The following is a 15,868-nucleotide window of genomic DNA, read 5'->3' as shown; positions in this document are numbered from 1 at the left end:
CTTCTCTTCTGTGCTCCCTGCGGGATGCAGGGCACAGTTACTTTGTCTCTTTCGGTGGGAGAGCGGGCTGGTGCCCCTCTCCCGGGCACTTTCGTACGGTCTGAAATAGGCCCCTGCTGGCTGACCCCCCCTCGTCTTTCTCCCTAGCCTCTGCGCAGGGAGTGTACCTCTTTGGTCAGCTGCGTCACATCTTTGTGATTTTGTTCAGGCCTTTCTTCTGTGTTCCCTGCGAGATGCAGGGCACAGTTGTTTGACTATTTCGGTGGGAGAGTGGGCTGGTGCCCCTCTCCCGGGCATTTTTCTGTACGGTCTGAAATAGGCCCCTGCTGGCTGACCCCCCCCTCGTCTTTCTCCCTAGCCTCTGCGCAGGGAGTGTACCTTCCTTGTCAGCTGCATCACATTCGTGTGATTTTTCTTCAGGCCTTCTCTTCTGTGCTCCCTGCGGGATGCAGGGCACAGTTACTTTGTCTCTTTCGGTGGGAGAGCGGGCTGGTGCCCCTCTCCCGGGCACTTTCGTACGGTCTGAAATAGGCCCCTGCTGGCTGACCCCCCCCTCGTCTTTCTCCCTAGCCTCTGCGCAGGGAGTGTACCTTCCTTGTCAGCTGCATCACATTCGTGTGATTTTTCTTCAGGCCTTCTCTTCTGTGCTCCCTGCGGGATGCAGGGCACGGTTACTTTGTCTCTTTCGGTGGGAGAGCGGGCTGGTGCCCCTCTCCCGGGCACTTTCGTACGGTCTGAAATAGGCCCCCTGCTGGCTGACCCCCCCTCGTCTTTCTCCCTAGCCTCTGCGCAGGGAGTGTACCTCTTTGGTCAGCTGCGTCACATCTTTGTGATTTTGTTCAGGCCTTTCTTCTGTGTTCCCTGCGGGATGCAGGGCACAGTTATTTGACTATTTCGGTGGGAGAGTGGGCTGGTGCCCCTCTCCCGGGCATTTTTCTGTACGGTCTGAAATAGGCCCTGCTGGCTGACCCCCCCTCGTCTTTCTCCCTAGCCTCTGCGCAGGGAGTGTACCTCTTTGGTCAGCTGCGTCACATCTTTGTGATTTTGTTCAGGCCTTTCTTCTGTGTTCCCTGCGGGATGCAGGGCACAGTTGTTTGACTATTTCGGTGGGAGAGTGGGCTGGTGCCCCTCTCCCGGGCATTTTTCTGTACGGTCTGAAATAGGCCCCTGCTGGCTGACCCCCCCTCGTCTTTCTCCCTAGCCTCTGCGCAGGGAGTGTACCTTCCTTGTCAGCTGCATCACATTCGTGTGATTTTTCTTCAGGCCTTCTCTTCTGTGCTCCCTGCGGGATGCAGGGCACAGTTACTTTGTCTCTTTCGGTGGGAGAGCGGGCTGGTGCCCCTCTCCCGGGCACTTTCGTATGGTCTGAAATAGGCCCCTGCTGGCTGACCCCCCCTCGTCTTTCTCCCTAGCCTCTGCGCAGGGAGTGTACCTCTTTGGTCAGCTGCGTCACATCTTTGTGATTTTGTTCAGGCCTTTCTTCTGTGTTCCCTGCGGGATGCAGGGCACAGTTGTTTGACTATTTCGGTGGGAGAGTGGGCTGGTGCCCCTCTCCCGGGCATTTTTCTGTACGGTCTGAAATAGGCCCCTGCTGGCTGACCCCCCCTCGTCTTTCTCCCTAGCCTCTGCGCAGGGAGTGTACCTTCCTTGTCAGCTGCATCACATTCGTGTGATTTTTCTTCAGGCCTTCTCTTCTGTGCTCCCTGCGGGATGCAGGGCACAGTTACTTTGTCTCTTTCGGTGGGAGAGCGGGCTGGTGCCCCTCTCCCGGGCACTTTCGTACGGTCTGAAATAGGCCCCTGCTGGCTGACCCCCCCCTCGTCTTTCTCCCTAGCCTCTGCGCAGGGAGTGTACCTCTTTGGTCAGCTGCGTCACATCTTTGTGATTTTGTTCAGGCCTTTCTTCTGTGTTCCCTGCGAGATGCAGGGCACAGTTGTTTGACTATTTCGGTGGGAGAGTGGGCTGGTGCCCCTCTCCCGGGCATTTTTCTGTACGGTCTGAAATAGGCCCCTGCTGGCTGACCCCCCCTCGTCTTTCTCCCTAGCCTCTGCGCAGGGAGTGTACCTTCCTTGTCAGCTGCATCACATTCGTGTGATTTTTCTTCAGGCCTTCTCTTCTGTGCTCCCTGCGGGATGCAGGGCACAGTTACTTTGTCTCTTTCGGTGGGAGAGCGGGCTGGTGCCCCTCTCCCGGGCACTTTCGTACGGTCTGAAATAGGCCCCTGCTGGCTGCCCCCCCCTCGTCTTTCTCCCTAGCCTCTGCGCAGTGAGTGTACCTTCCTTGTCAGCTGCATCACATTCGTGTGATTTTTCTTCAGGCCTTCTCTTCTGTGCTCCCTGCGGGATGCAGGGCACAGTTACTTTGTCTCTTTCGGTGGGAGAGCGGGCTGGTGCCCCTCTCCCGGGCACTTTCGTACGGTCTGAAATAGGCCCCTGCTGGCTGACCCCCCCTCGTCTTTCTCCCTAGCCTCTGCGCAGGGAGTGTACCTTCCTTGTCAGCTGCATCACATTCGTGTGATTTTTCTTCAGGCCTTCTCTTCTGTGCTCCCTGCGGGATGCAGGGCACAGTTTATTTGTCTCTTTTGGTGGGAGAGCGGGCTGGTGCCCCTCTCCTGGGCACTTTCGTACGGTCTGAAATAGGCCCCTGCTGGCTGGCTCTAGTATTACTAGCCGCCTTATGGAATCTTATCCATTCCTGCCTCCGGCAGCGCTGCACTACATCACAACAGACAGAAAGGAGTGCCTCTGCTTCTCTGAGTGAGATGCTTCTCTGAGTGAGATTATAATAAAAAGCTCTTTTCCAATGTCAAAATTCTTCTCTTTGTTTTTGTATAGCTTTTCTTTGACTCTAAGAAAGCTTTTGAAAAGATAAGCTTTCCATATGGACTTCAAAAGAGAAAACATAGCACATTATCACATAACCTGCTTTCTGTAACCATTGTAATAATTAGCTAATGAACAGTTTATATAAAAGGCACTAATCAAGATCAAATTCTTTATTATTTTAATTATTTATGTACTGCTTTTACAATAATTTGAAGAAATAATTCTTATACAGAAATAACACAATAATGATATATTATCAAATAGGAAAATATAACATATCAAGTTTTAGCCCACAATAAGATCCAGATCAAATTTTATTAACGTTTGGAGAATTACAGTTCAGCATTTAGATTTAATATGGCCTTCACTTTAATTTTCTAAGAAATCAAATCTAATGAACACGTTTTTCCAGTACCTGTAATTCAATATATTAGATCATGATTTAAATTAATATCATAAATCTATTTAATGATATCTGCATATGATTCACTTTGTGATAAGATATACAATAGCTTATTAGTTAGTTCTATTTAGAAATATAACATTTTACATTTAATAAGAGTCCAAAGAAAATGCTGAACAAAAACGAATTACTTTTTGGGGCAAAATGTTGTATTACTGATGAGAATGTGGATCCCTTGTCCGAGGTGGAGTTGGTGCTACCCGAGAGGGCGAACCCCACAGATCCCCACCGTCAGAAGGTGAGGCCGGGCTGTTGCAGGGGCCGACTGGAACTTCGCCAATACCAACCCCGTTCCCCGCAGGTTGAGCCCTTGGGTGCGGGGGCCAGCTGGTCTTAGGTGGACCCCTGTGAAGACAGTAGAACAGCAGCTGGAGGGATAATCCGAAGTCAGTCCAAGATCAGAAGCCAGAGGATCACCGATAGCCAGTCCGCGGTAGGAGCCAGGAAAATCACCGAAAGCCAGTCCGAGGTCCAAAGCCAGAAGAGTCGCCAAGAGCCAGTCCGAGGTCAAAAGCCAGAAGATCCGTCTGGGGGGACCAGAGGAAGGAACAGGAGCAGGAACAGGAGACAGAAGGCAAGAACAGGACTCAGAAGGCAGGAACAGGACGTAGAAGGCAGGGACAGGAATCACGGCACCAGCGAAGCACAGAAGCCCTCATCGAAGTGAAGCAGACTCGTTGCCAAGTCGAGGAACATTAAGAGGAGGCTCCAATATATAGTTTCAGGCTCCTGGCGTCATCCCAGAGGCTGGCCTGCTCTAATTCGTGCTGGCCCTTTAAAAGTGCCGAGGGGGCGCGGCTGCGTGCCTAGGGAGGGCCCGACCTGTAAGGACTGCTGTTGGCGTTGGCCAGCAGCGTAGAGCCATGAAGATGGAGCCAGGGACTGCCATGGGAGGCAGCTTCCTTAGCGGCAGCAGTCGCGGGAGAGCCTGAAGCTGGCGGCATGCGGCAGGGCTGTTTTCCTGCTGTGTTCCCGACACCTGAGGAAGTGGTAAGGGGGGCCGGCCATGGCCGGCGCATCTAACACAAAAAGATAGCATTCTATCCTAATATTAAAACTATTCATTTAAAATGTCATAATTGTATCAATTAATTTTAGAACATTCGAAATTTTTCTTTGACAAGGACTTTTTTATTTGCATGTCATTGACATTTATGTGGCCTAAGGTAAGTATTCTATGTAGTGGATATTAATGGCTAGAAATTAAAAATATAAGAAGCTAGGTCAGTAAAATTGAAAAAAGAGGTAAAAAGCAGGATCTTTTTTCACTTTATAAGAATATTTTTTACATGCAATTAATGGTATCCTTTGCTGTAGAGATCCCAGTAGGGCTAGAGATAAGATGATCAAAGCAGTTGGATAAAATTTAAGGGCCTTAAAATACAGTTATATTTAGCTACTAACTATCAATAAGTTGAATATGGGCATTTTCTTAACTAGCAATCTAAATCCCTTGGGATAAAAATATAGGGTAAGACAAAATAGTTCAGAAGTAGCAGGAATCTGACAAATGAAAAGCATATGTTGACCAAAAGTGCTGCAATTTTCTGTTAAAAAGGGCACATTTTAACTGCTACCTGTAAAATATTTGGACGGAGTTTATTCACTATCCAGATGGTTGCAGATAATTAACCAAATAACCTATCCTTGAAAAGTAGACATTCCACCACAGTCTGCATGCAGATGGTTTAGATATGGAATAATAAAGGAACAGTTCTATATGAGAAAAAAAAAACCTCTATAGAGTCTGGAATATCATCAATAAGCAATGAAAAGTACCAGTAGGTAGTAGTATTTGTAGTTAGTTACAACTTACAAGTGAAAAGTTAAAGAGTAAAACAATATTCTTTTCATGTAAAATTTCAGTAATAATATAATTTTATTCCATAAATACATATTACATTATGTTGTTTGTACATGCCAACAGCCTGTATTGATAACCCATAGATTTATGAGGTCCTTAGTTCAAAATAAATAAGAGATAGCTCATTGATAAATGCAATTTTCTGGTATTCTGAATAATGATGTGTTGTTCTTCCTTTGAATCTAAACTTTTCAGGATTTAATGGAAGCCATCCAATTATTTTGGCCAGAAAGGCTTCTCTTAAATTAATAGGAGCTTCTGCTTTCCAAAATAATTCATAGTTTGGAAAAGAAACACTTCTTTTTGGTCAATTACATATAAAGAATTAATATTTCTTTAATATTTAAGCAAATCTCCTCAACCTGCTTTGGAACTGAAGCCTCTGATGTATTTAAGGCTTTTGGAGAGTGTCCCCCAAATCAACATTATCACTGGTTATGCTTAATGATTTTGCATGGATGCTAGTAAAAGCTATGCAATTCTAAAATTCTTTCATTATTTCTCAGTATAGCTAGGGTGCTATGCTGACTGATATGCATCTTCATAAACTTCTTGACTGGCTTTTACAGACCCAACCATATTCAACATGAGCTACCTATTTTTAGGATGAAGAAACAAACCTGGAGCTTTGAACTGGTGCTACAGTAGACATTTAAAATATTTAAAACAATTATAAGTTCACAATTGGCCATAACTTAACACGGTATGTGCTTACTATCTTCATATTAAACAATAGTTTTCATCTATCAGATGCAAAATGAATGGCTGAAATTGTATTCATGCTTGAAAACAGTTGAGCCAAGCAGAGAACTGGGCCTAATTTATGCTTGATTTTTCACTGTCACTGGTGCGGTGAAAATATTACCTTGCTAATGCAAACAGAACACTTTATATGAGCAGCTTTTTTGCATTGTGGTTGTATGATTATTTTTCAGTACAGCTTTTGAATTGAACCTGTATTAAGGTAGGATGTACACTGCTAACCACAAAAGCAATGTACAGAATCTGAAAAGCACTGGGACCTACGAATTACTCCTTAAGTATATGAGTGGAAAATAAATGCTTTTCTATAACCATGAATGGCTCAAATATTTATGACCAGGCGCTCACATGGAATTCTGTGTAAACAAGTTTTGTAGATATGTTGCCTTATTGATGTACCATTAATGACAATATTGCAGAAAGAAAATTTAGTGAACAAGATGGCAGCAATGCATCAACAAATCTATCAGCTTTATTTTGACATTTATTTATTTAAAAAATGTATTGCCCGCTTTAGAACCGGTTCTTGGCAGGTAAAAATATACATATAGGGCATAGCACAAATGTTTTCATCAATCCAGAATGCAACTATTTCCTGGGTTCCTTTCTATATCAAAGTCATTCTATTTTTACAATATAGTGCTCTAAGCTAATTTTAAAAAAAGCGCATATTGGCACACAAGCGGAAATATGCTGGAATTTTAAATCATGCGCTCACTTGGGTGCATATGATTTAAAATATACCTACTGCATGTAAGTATGTCCCTAGTTTTAAGAGGTTACTCAAACAAACCTATTTTGCTTATCTCCCATAGGACTTTGCAGGCTTTATGTAAGTGGATTTTAAAACATGCTCGTACGAGGGACATTCCCAGTTTTTCCAACTAGTCCACCAGTTTTCCCAGTCAATATCAAACTCTTCCAGACCCTTCCGGTTCTTTATCCTGCACACACCCAGTTGACCCAAGCCTCTCAACTTGTCCTGTAAGCCCTAAACATGAGATCTACAGACTTGCTCCTCATCAGCAATAGATGTAGTAAGGCATCTAGGGGTAGCTGGCCGCATTGGGAAAATATATATACTGACAGTGGTGGACTTTGCTACCAGGTATCCTGAAGCAGTAGATTTATCTTCTATCAAAACTGATAATGTAGCCGCTGCTTTGTTAGAGATATTTTCAGAAGTAGGATATCCTTGAAAAATACTCTCAGACCAAGGGACACATTTAAGTCTGAGTTAATTGAGAATCTATGGACACTAAGAGGCATATTCAGTTAGTGGCCAGTGGGGGTCCCGGGAGCGATCTCCCACTCTCGGGCCATCGGCTGCCACTAATAAAAATGGTGCCGATGGCCTTTGCCCTTACCATGTGACAGGGTATCCGTGCCATTGGCCGGCCCCTGTCACATGGAGGGAACACTGGATGGCCGGCGTCATCTTTAAAAAAGGGAGGGGAAGGTGCGGAGGGTGGAAGGAAAGTTCCCTCCGAGGCCGCTCCGATTTCGTAGCGGCCTTCATAGCAGGCTGCCGATTTTGGCCAGCTTTGTGCTTAGCGTCCCCGGATTTTAACAGATACGCGCAGCTACACGCATATCTATTGAAATCCGGCATACTTTTCTTTGCACCTGGTGCGCGAACAAAAGTACGTGCGCGCCTAGTTTTATGAAATCTGCCCCTCATTGTTTGAATCTCCATCCAAATATATTGATAGCTTTTTACAAATATTAGTACAGAATATTCCATTATATATTAGAGACTCCACTCATTTTATAAATATTTTGCAGTATCAACAGGAAGTGGATAAAGCATGGTAGTTAGTCACAGCAGATATCACTGCATTATACCCGAACATTCCACAGCAGGCAACGCCTCATATTATAGAAGAGATATTGATACAGATAGGATAGTCTTCTCTATTTAAACAATTTTTAATGGAATTAGCCTCAATCATGTTGTTTAAAAGCTTCTTTATGTTTGGCGAATTGTGATTTCAGCAGATTAAAGAGGTCTGCAGAGAAAAAAAATTTGCTTTTGTTTTTCTGTTTATTTTCCGGAGGTTCTTTCTCTATGAATTTTGGTTCGAGGAATGTTTGAGACGTTTCAATACTGTAAAAAACATGAATCAAACATAACCCCCACTCCCTAAAAAAAAAGACCCAAAAAAAGAAATGAGGCTCCTGTCTCAATCCCACCCATCTAGAAATATACATGGGCCAGGTTCTCCCTAGCCCCCACTTAACTAGTCTGGTGAGGATCTGCCAGAGAGGCGAAGCCTTGGCCTTGCACAGGCTGAAGCTGAAGTAGGTCACTGAGACCTCGGCCTCAGTCTACACAAGGCTGATGCCTTGGCCTAAGGAAGGGATCAGGCCCATGTCTGATGCTATGGCCTGGTCTGGAGGCCGGGTCCTGATGCTGAAGCCAGAGCCTGACTCCAGGTCTGACTAGGTAGCCTGGCCCAGAAGCTGGGTACCAATGCTGAGGCTAGAGCCTGAGCCTAGGCCCAACACTGTGGCCTTGCCTGGAGGCTGAGTTCTGACTGCGAGGCCTCGACCCGTACTCAGGCCTGATGTAAGAGCCCAGCATGACCCAGCACACGGTATCAGTTTAAAGAAAAATGAAGAGGATGACATCAATGGAGCTGAAATGCCTGGGCCTGTCCCTAGGCTGAGGCCTAGGTTTTGGGAGCCATCCTCTAGGCTAGGCCCCACTGTTGAGTCTGAGTCTGGGCCAAGGCTTAGTATAAGGACATAGCCTTTAGGCCTAGATATGGCATTGGAACTGGGCTGAGGCCCAGATGTCAGGACCCAGCCTGGCCCTCAGATACCTGACATATCATGTTACAATGTTCTTTTTTTTTCAGACTTAAGTTCCATTCTGTTTCCAAGTTTATTATTTACAATGCAACACTTTAACCAAATTACAATGCAGATCTCTAATTAAGTTACCATGTTACAATGTGTTCTCCTTTTTCGTTCTTCAGATTTAAGTTCTTAAATGTCTCTAAGTTTCTTTGTTACAATGTAATAATAATAAGACACCTTGTCATATTATGCCATGAGTTAAATGTAAACCGATGTGATACCAATGAATGTCGGTATATAAAAACAAACAAATAAATAAATAAATGTATGTGACTGATTGTGGGGCTTGGGTCTTGACCAAAGCTCTGGCATCATGCTCATGGCCCCTCCTTTGGGTCTCAGCCTATGCCCTAGATGAGACCCCAGCTTTGAACCTAGGCCTAGGTTGAGGCACCGGCATTATGCTTGGGCCTAGGCCACGGCCCCTGCTTTGGGCCTCAGCCTATGCCCTATGGGTTAGATTTTCAAAGGGGTACACGCGTAAGATACGTGTGTACCCCCTGAAAACCTACCCCAAACCCCCCTGCGCGCGCTGAGCCTATTTTGCATAGGCTCGGCGGCGCGCGCAAGCCCCGGGACACATGTAAGTCCCGGGGCTTGCATGAGGGGCTTGTCGGAGGGGCGTGTCGGGGGCGTGCCAGGAGTGATGCTCCGTTTCGGGGGCATGTCGCGAGTGACGCTCCGTTACGGCTACGGCTACGCGCGTATCTATTAAAATTCCGCGTACTCTTGTTCGCGCCTGGTGCGCGAACAAAAGTACGCATGTGCGCAGATTTATAAAATCTGCCCCTATGTGAGGCCCTGGCCTTGGGCCTAGGCCTAAGGCTATAGCACTCATTTTATACAATGCAACAAAAAAGGTTTATTTCATTCGGGGGGGGGGGGGGGAGCTCTCAATTCATTTTGGGGCCCTCTGAATGAAAATAATTGCCCTTATTCATAGCATTTTTTAAATTAATTTAAAATGAATGCACATCCCTATTGCCCATGGCTCTATCAGTTGCTGGGCTTTATGTCAATGGATTTGAGTTCACATACATTTATTCTTCATTTTCTGGCATTACATCATTTTATGAAACAGATTCATAGATGAAGTTTTTTTTCATTTTGCAAGGGTCTTTTGAGATGCTTCACAACTTCATGTCCTGGATTAATACACTGGATCACAATTTACATTTTTCTTTTCAGTATCATCAACATTCGATTTCTTTCTTGGATGTGATGACAAGTAAAATTGTTACGTCCATTTTTCGTAAACCCACTGATAAGAGGACACTATTGAATTTTTCTAGCTTTAGTCCATGAGCTTTAAAAGAGAGTTTGGGCACTTTATATAGGTTAGGGATGACTATGTTCATCTTTATCAGTATAGGAATACAAGAAACAGGCTTGTCATATCATTGTAAAGAACGGGGATATTCTGGTTCTTGCATCAGAAAAGCATAAAAAAGAGCCCTCCCCATCCCACCCATACCCCAATTGTGATAATCTATTGAGAAGGCCAAAGAAACCTGTTATTTCTAAGTTCATATGTGCAACACCATATTCACAGCATGTGACTGGTATTAAAGATATTATCTGGAAGAATTGGCATATTTAACAGGATCAGGAAATACTTAGGGAATTCTCTGTTACCACTAAGAGGAACAGTAATTTGTCCCAGATGTTAATGTTTTCAATTCAGTGGAACCTAATGATCAATGGTCTTGTGGATCAATGGTTTTGTGGATCATGCTCTGTCTGTGAGCATGTGATTTGTATAGAGATGCTATAAAAAACACGCGAACAAATTGCGTTCATTAGGAACGCATGCGGTTTTAATGAGCATACATTTTTTCGCCGGCACCGCGGATGCAATATTTAAATTAATCTGAAATTAAAAGCACGCGAAAATTGCTTGCATTGTTCAAAACAGAGCGTCTATAGCTCCATTGTTATTATTGCATCGGACGTTCAATATTGCATCGCTCGTGTGATCAGTCTGCGTATATCTGTCAAAAAATGGTTTGGCAAATGTAATACAATTGTTGAAGTGCAAAAATAGATATTTAAAACGAATAATGCATATTTGATATCAGCTTTGCTCCCCCATTGTGCCTGTGATGTCAGCAAGCGGGTCATAAGATAAGCGTTCCTGAAAGCTGCTCATATAAATTTTTTTTCTCGGTGTGTACTGATTTTTGTCGACCTCCTATTCCTCTATGCCTGGCTCACATCGTTATGACATGGCCATAAAATTGCATTGTAAATCGACGTCTCATGCTTGAATGTTTATAATACCTGGAGGCAGCCACCCCCGGTACTGACATTCTTATCCACTTTTCGAACATCTGTTAGCATCTTAAAGGATGCTTGATCCGTGGATGCCGGTGATTCTTGGCATTAAAGCCCTTTATTTTTTTTCTACTATTTTGGGGTAGCAATCTGGGAGGCCTTTCTCTCTCTGGCTCTGCCCATGCTCTCTGCAGGGCCTGTGTTTCTTTGTCCTACCTGGAGTTTTTCTATACATGTTCAGAAATTCCTTGCTTTCTGGCCCCTAGAAATCCATTTTGTGGTGCCTAGTTGTACTTGGACTGGTGCTTTTCAATATATATATAAATGATCTGGAAAGGAATACGACGAGTAAGGTTATCAAATTTGCTGACGATACAAAATTATTCAGAGTAGTTAAATCACAAGCGGATTGTGATACATTCAGGAGGACCTTGCAAGACTGGAAGATTGGGCATTCAAATGGCAGATGAAATTTAATGTGGACAAGTGGAAGGTGTTGCATATAGGGAAAAATAACCCTTGCTGAAGTTCCATATTAGAAACTACCACCCAGGAAAAAGATCTAGGCATCATAGTGGATAATACTTTAAAATTGTCAGCTCAGTGTGCTGCAGCAGTCAAAAAAGCAAACAGAATGTTAGGAATTATTAGGGAGGGAATGGTTAATAAAACAGAAAATGTCATAATGCCTCTGTATGTCTCATTGGTGAGACCGTACCTTGAATACTGTGTACAATTCTGGTCACCACATCTCAAAAAAGATATATTTGAGATGGAGAAGGTACAGAGAAGGGCAACCAAAATGATAAAGGGAATGGAACAGCTCCCCCCTGAGGAAAGGCTGAAGAGATTAGGGCTGTTCAGCTTGGAGAAGAGACGGCTGAGGGGAAATATGATAGAGGTCTTTAAGATCATGAGAGGTCTTGAACGAGTAGATGTAAATCTGTTATTTACACTTTTGGATAATAGAAGGACCAGGCGGCATTCCATGAAGTTAGCAAGTAGCACATTTAAGACTAATCGAAGAAAATTCTTTTTCACTCAGTGCACAATTAAGCTCTGGAATTTGTTGCCAGAGGAAGTGGTTAATGCAGTTAGTGTAGCTGGGTTCAAAAAAGTGTTGGATAAGTTCCTGGAGGAGAAGTCCATTAACTGCTCTTAATCAAGTTGCCTTAGGGAATGGCCTCTGCTATTACTGGCATCAGTAGCATGGGATCTTCTTGGTATTTGGGTACTTGCCAAGTTCTTGTGGCCTGGTTTGGCCTCTGTTGGAAACAGGATACTGGGCTTGATTGTCTGACCCAGCATGGCAATTTCTTATGTTCTTATGTTCTTATGACGTTAGTCACCATATCAGATTGCTTTACCACCTTTGTATCATCAGGTACTATCAACTAGAGATGTGCATTCATTTATCACGAATTTGGCAGTTTCAACGAATTGCCTAATTCATCCTGGTTCGGGGGACCCAAACCCCGAAAAGCATTTTCCCCTAACTTTGGGAAAAATTTGGTTTTTGGGTTAGTGCAGGGGGGGAGGGGCATATTTATTAAAAAACAAAACACCCCAACCCTTCAAATTACTTTATTACAACCCCCCCACCATCCCGATCCCTCCCCAAGACTTACTAAAAGCCCTGGTGGTCCAGCGGGGCCCTGCAAGTGATCTCTCCCTCTTGGGCCATCTGACCGTCAGGCCTGCCAGGAATCAAAATGGTGCCGATGGCCCTTTGCCCTTACCATGTGACAGGGGCTACTGGTGCCATTGGTCGGCCCCTGTCACATGGTAGGAGCAATGGAAGACTGGCGCCATAAGATGGCCCGATGGCCAGATGGCCCGAGAGGGAGAGATCGCTCATGAGACCCCGCTGACAACCAGGGCTTTTAGTAAGTCTTGGGGAGGGATCAGGATGGTGGGGGGTTGTAATAAACTAAATTTGAAGGGTTGGAGTGGTTTGTTTTCAATTCGGGTTTTTTCGATTTGTTTTTCCCGTTTTGTTTTTTCTCATCCGTTTCGCTGAAAAACGACCCGCAGGAAAACAAATTTTTACCACGAAGCGCCCGAACCGAAACCCGACCCGACACAGAAAAACAAAGCTCATCTCTACCATCAACTTAAGGGCTCTTGCCTGATCCATGCCAACAGTTTCTTGGCTCCCCCCTCCCCTCCTGTTAAATTTCCTTGGATTTGTGCACCCCAAATGCAAACCAGTCACCTATGTTACAATCCAATCACAGTGAACTGCTGATGCTTGCTGATTATATACACAGTCGAACACAAAAATATAAGTACAATTTCACTGACTCTTTTACACAGAGAAAGCAAGCTGCCCTTGTAACTCTCACTGCACAATCTGTACATGCTGGAAGACAGTAAAGGTCTCTGGCTGTATTTTTCTTGCAGATATTGATACACACTTCAAGAGTTACACATAGAAGAATTAGTATAGTGTAATAGTATCACTGACTCTGACACAGAGAAAATAAGCTGCCTCTCTTTACAGTCACAGGCCACTCTGCACTTACAGCAAGAGAAAATCAATCTCAATCTCTCTCTCTCTCTCTCTCTCTCTCTCTCTGTTTCTTATAGACACTGTTACACACTATCTGCTTGCTATAAATGAGCAGTACTTTCTTACCTTGCTGTTATACAGTCACCCTGTAATTGTCTGACAAAGAGATAAAGTTTCTACTGCTGCTACCAGGTCAACTAGAATACTGTAAATGATGTAAGAGCATATCTTACTTTCTTCTCTAATCTAAAGATTTTTTTCTAATCTTTGGTTTAACACTGGAACTTTGAAGCAAGGATCTTCATTATTTCTGGCTTCTCTCTCTGAGATCCACCAGAGGAATGACTGAGAACAAAATGGTCACTGGATGTCCAAAGTGCTGTCAGTTTCACTTTCACATAAAAACATTTTAAGCTGAAAATAATTGGTCCTACTCCTTTCTTGCCCCATCCCATTCTTTCTCCACTCTTTTTGGCTTTGCTTCTGTTATAGATATTAATGGGACTAAACCAAATGAGTCAAAAAGGATTTGGAATTTTTAGGAGACTATCCTTTCAGTTTGGGTGAACCAAATCAAACAAAAATTGACTCAGATTAAATTTCAGATTTGAATTATCTGAATGCACATTCCTAGTTGATCTGTTTAGCTGCTTAGTGGAGATACATTTTCAGAAAGCCTGATTTAACTTTCTAACTCCATAGTTAGGCAGTTAGATGACTTTGACTGTTATGAACTGTGCTGCCCGCGGGTTCCCCCGCGAGCAGGCTCACTCACTCTCGTTCCTGTTTCACTCGACGTGGCCGGACACCGCTTGATCTCATGTTCCCTCGGTCTTGTGTTCCCTTGGTCTCGTCTGCTCTTGGTCTTGTGCTCTTTGGTCTCTCGTAGTGTCTTCCATGTTTTTATGGTTTCCTGTTGCTTTGCCTCATTCATGCTGTCCCCGGATTTGCCAGCTTCCGTTTTTTGGACCCTCGATTACCTACATCTGGTATGGACTGATACCTTTATCCTCGAACTGTTGATAGGAGGTTTGAGGAGGGGGGCTTTGAGGAGGGGGGCTTTGAGGAGGGGGTACTGTTATGAACCGTGCTGCGGAACCCGCGAGCAGGCTCACTCACCCTCGTTCCTGTTTCACCTGACGTGGTTGGACACCACTGTTGGGCCTTCCCACGTAGCAGGAGCCGCGGTCTCACCTGGCTCACGCGGCCCAGAGGCCGCCCAGATTCATCCTCTTCACCGCGGCCAGAGCTGTGGACTTTCCTGCCATCAGCGGAGCCGGGATCACCCCCGATGCCACTGTCATCTTCACGACGCAAAGGCCACATTCCCGGGCTCGAGTGGCGGCTGGAGCCACCCCCGGGGCCTCCCGCAGTGGCTGGAGCCACTGCCGACATCGGAGCCTTTGCCCAGGCTCAGCCCTGCTTCCCTTACGCTGTCCGTCGGTGCAGGCCGCTGTCCGCAGTCCTGCACAGTTCTTCTGCTTCCTGCTCCTTAGGCGCTGGCACGCGCCTCTCTACAGGATTTAAAGGGCCAGGCACAGGAAGTGTGCTGGCCCCACCTAGGGAGTGGACTTCCTCTACCAGCCCTATAAAAGGGCTGCCCCATCAGTACGTCTTGGCCTTGCATCTGAGTGACATCCCTCTGGAGGCTCCTGCCTGCCAGAGCCTTGTAGGGTCTCCAGTTCTTTGTGGAGCTCCTCGTCTCATTTGCCGTTGTACCACGTCTTCGTGTCTTGATGTCTTGCCTGAGGTCTCTGTCCATGTCCTGATGTTTTGTTATGATCTTCCACATCCCGATGTCCCTGCCTGTCCGGATGTTCTTCCCTGCGTCTTCGTCTGGTGCTCCTGAGCCTTCTGTTCCTGTAGAGCTGTGGTTCTCGGATGATGTCGTGCCCGAGAATGGAGTGGCCTGCAGGTGGGATTGGTCCCTGTGCTCCTGAGCTTCTGTTCCCGCCAGTCATAGGTGCAGCTTCAGATGACATCGGCTTCGTCACTGGAGTTCCTCCTCGCCTGGATCTTCCCTGCACTAGTCCCGCTCTCCTCGTGGTCTGTGACCAGCCTCCAAGGGCTGTGTAGGGCGCGCAGTGGGACAGGGTGGTCCGCGACTCAGTCCCACGAGTGGGCTGAGTACGGTGTCCTGAGAGACAGTGCAAATGTCCTTCCTCCCAGCTGTTATCAAGTTCGTGATGCTGTCGCATCAACCCAAGTGTCTTCGTCTGTGATGCTGTCGCATCAACCCAAGTGTCTTCATCTGTGATGCTGTCGCATCAACCCAAGTGTCTTCGTCTGTGATGCCGTCGCATTGA

The sequence above is a fragment of the Rhinatrema bivittatum genome, chromosome 2, assembly GCF_901001135.1.
Source record: "Rhinatrema bivittatum chromosome 2, aRhiBiv1.1, whole genome shotgun sequence".
Lineage (NCBI taxonomy): Eukaryota > Metazoa > Chordata > Amphibia > Gymnophiona > Rhinatrematidae > Rhinatrema > Rhinatrema bivittatum.
The sequence above is the reverse complement of the archived record's forward strand: the minus strand, read 5'-3'. Positions refer to the sequence as shown.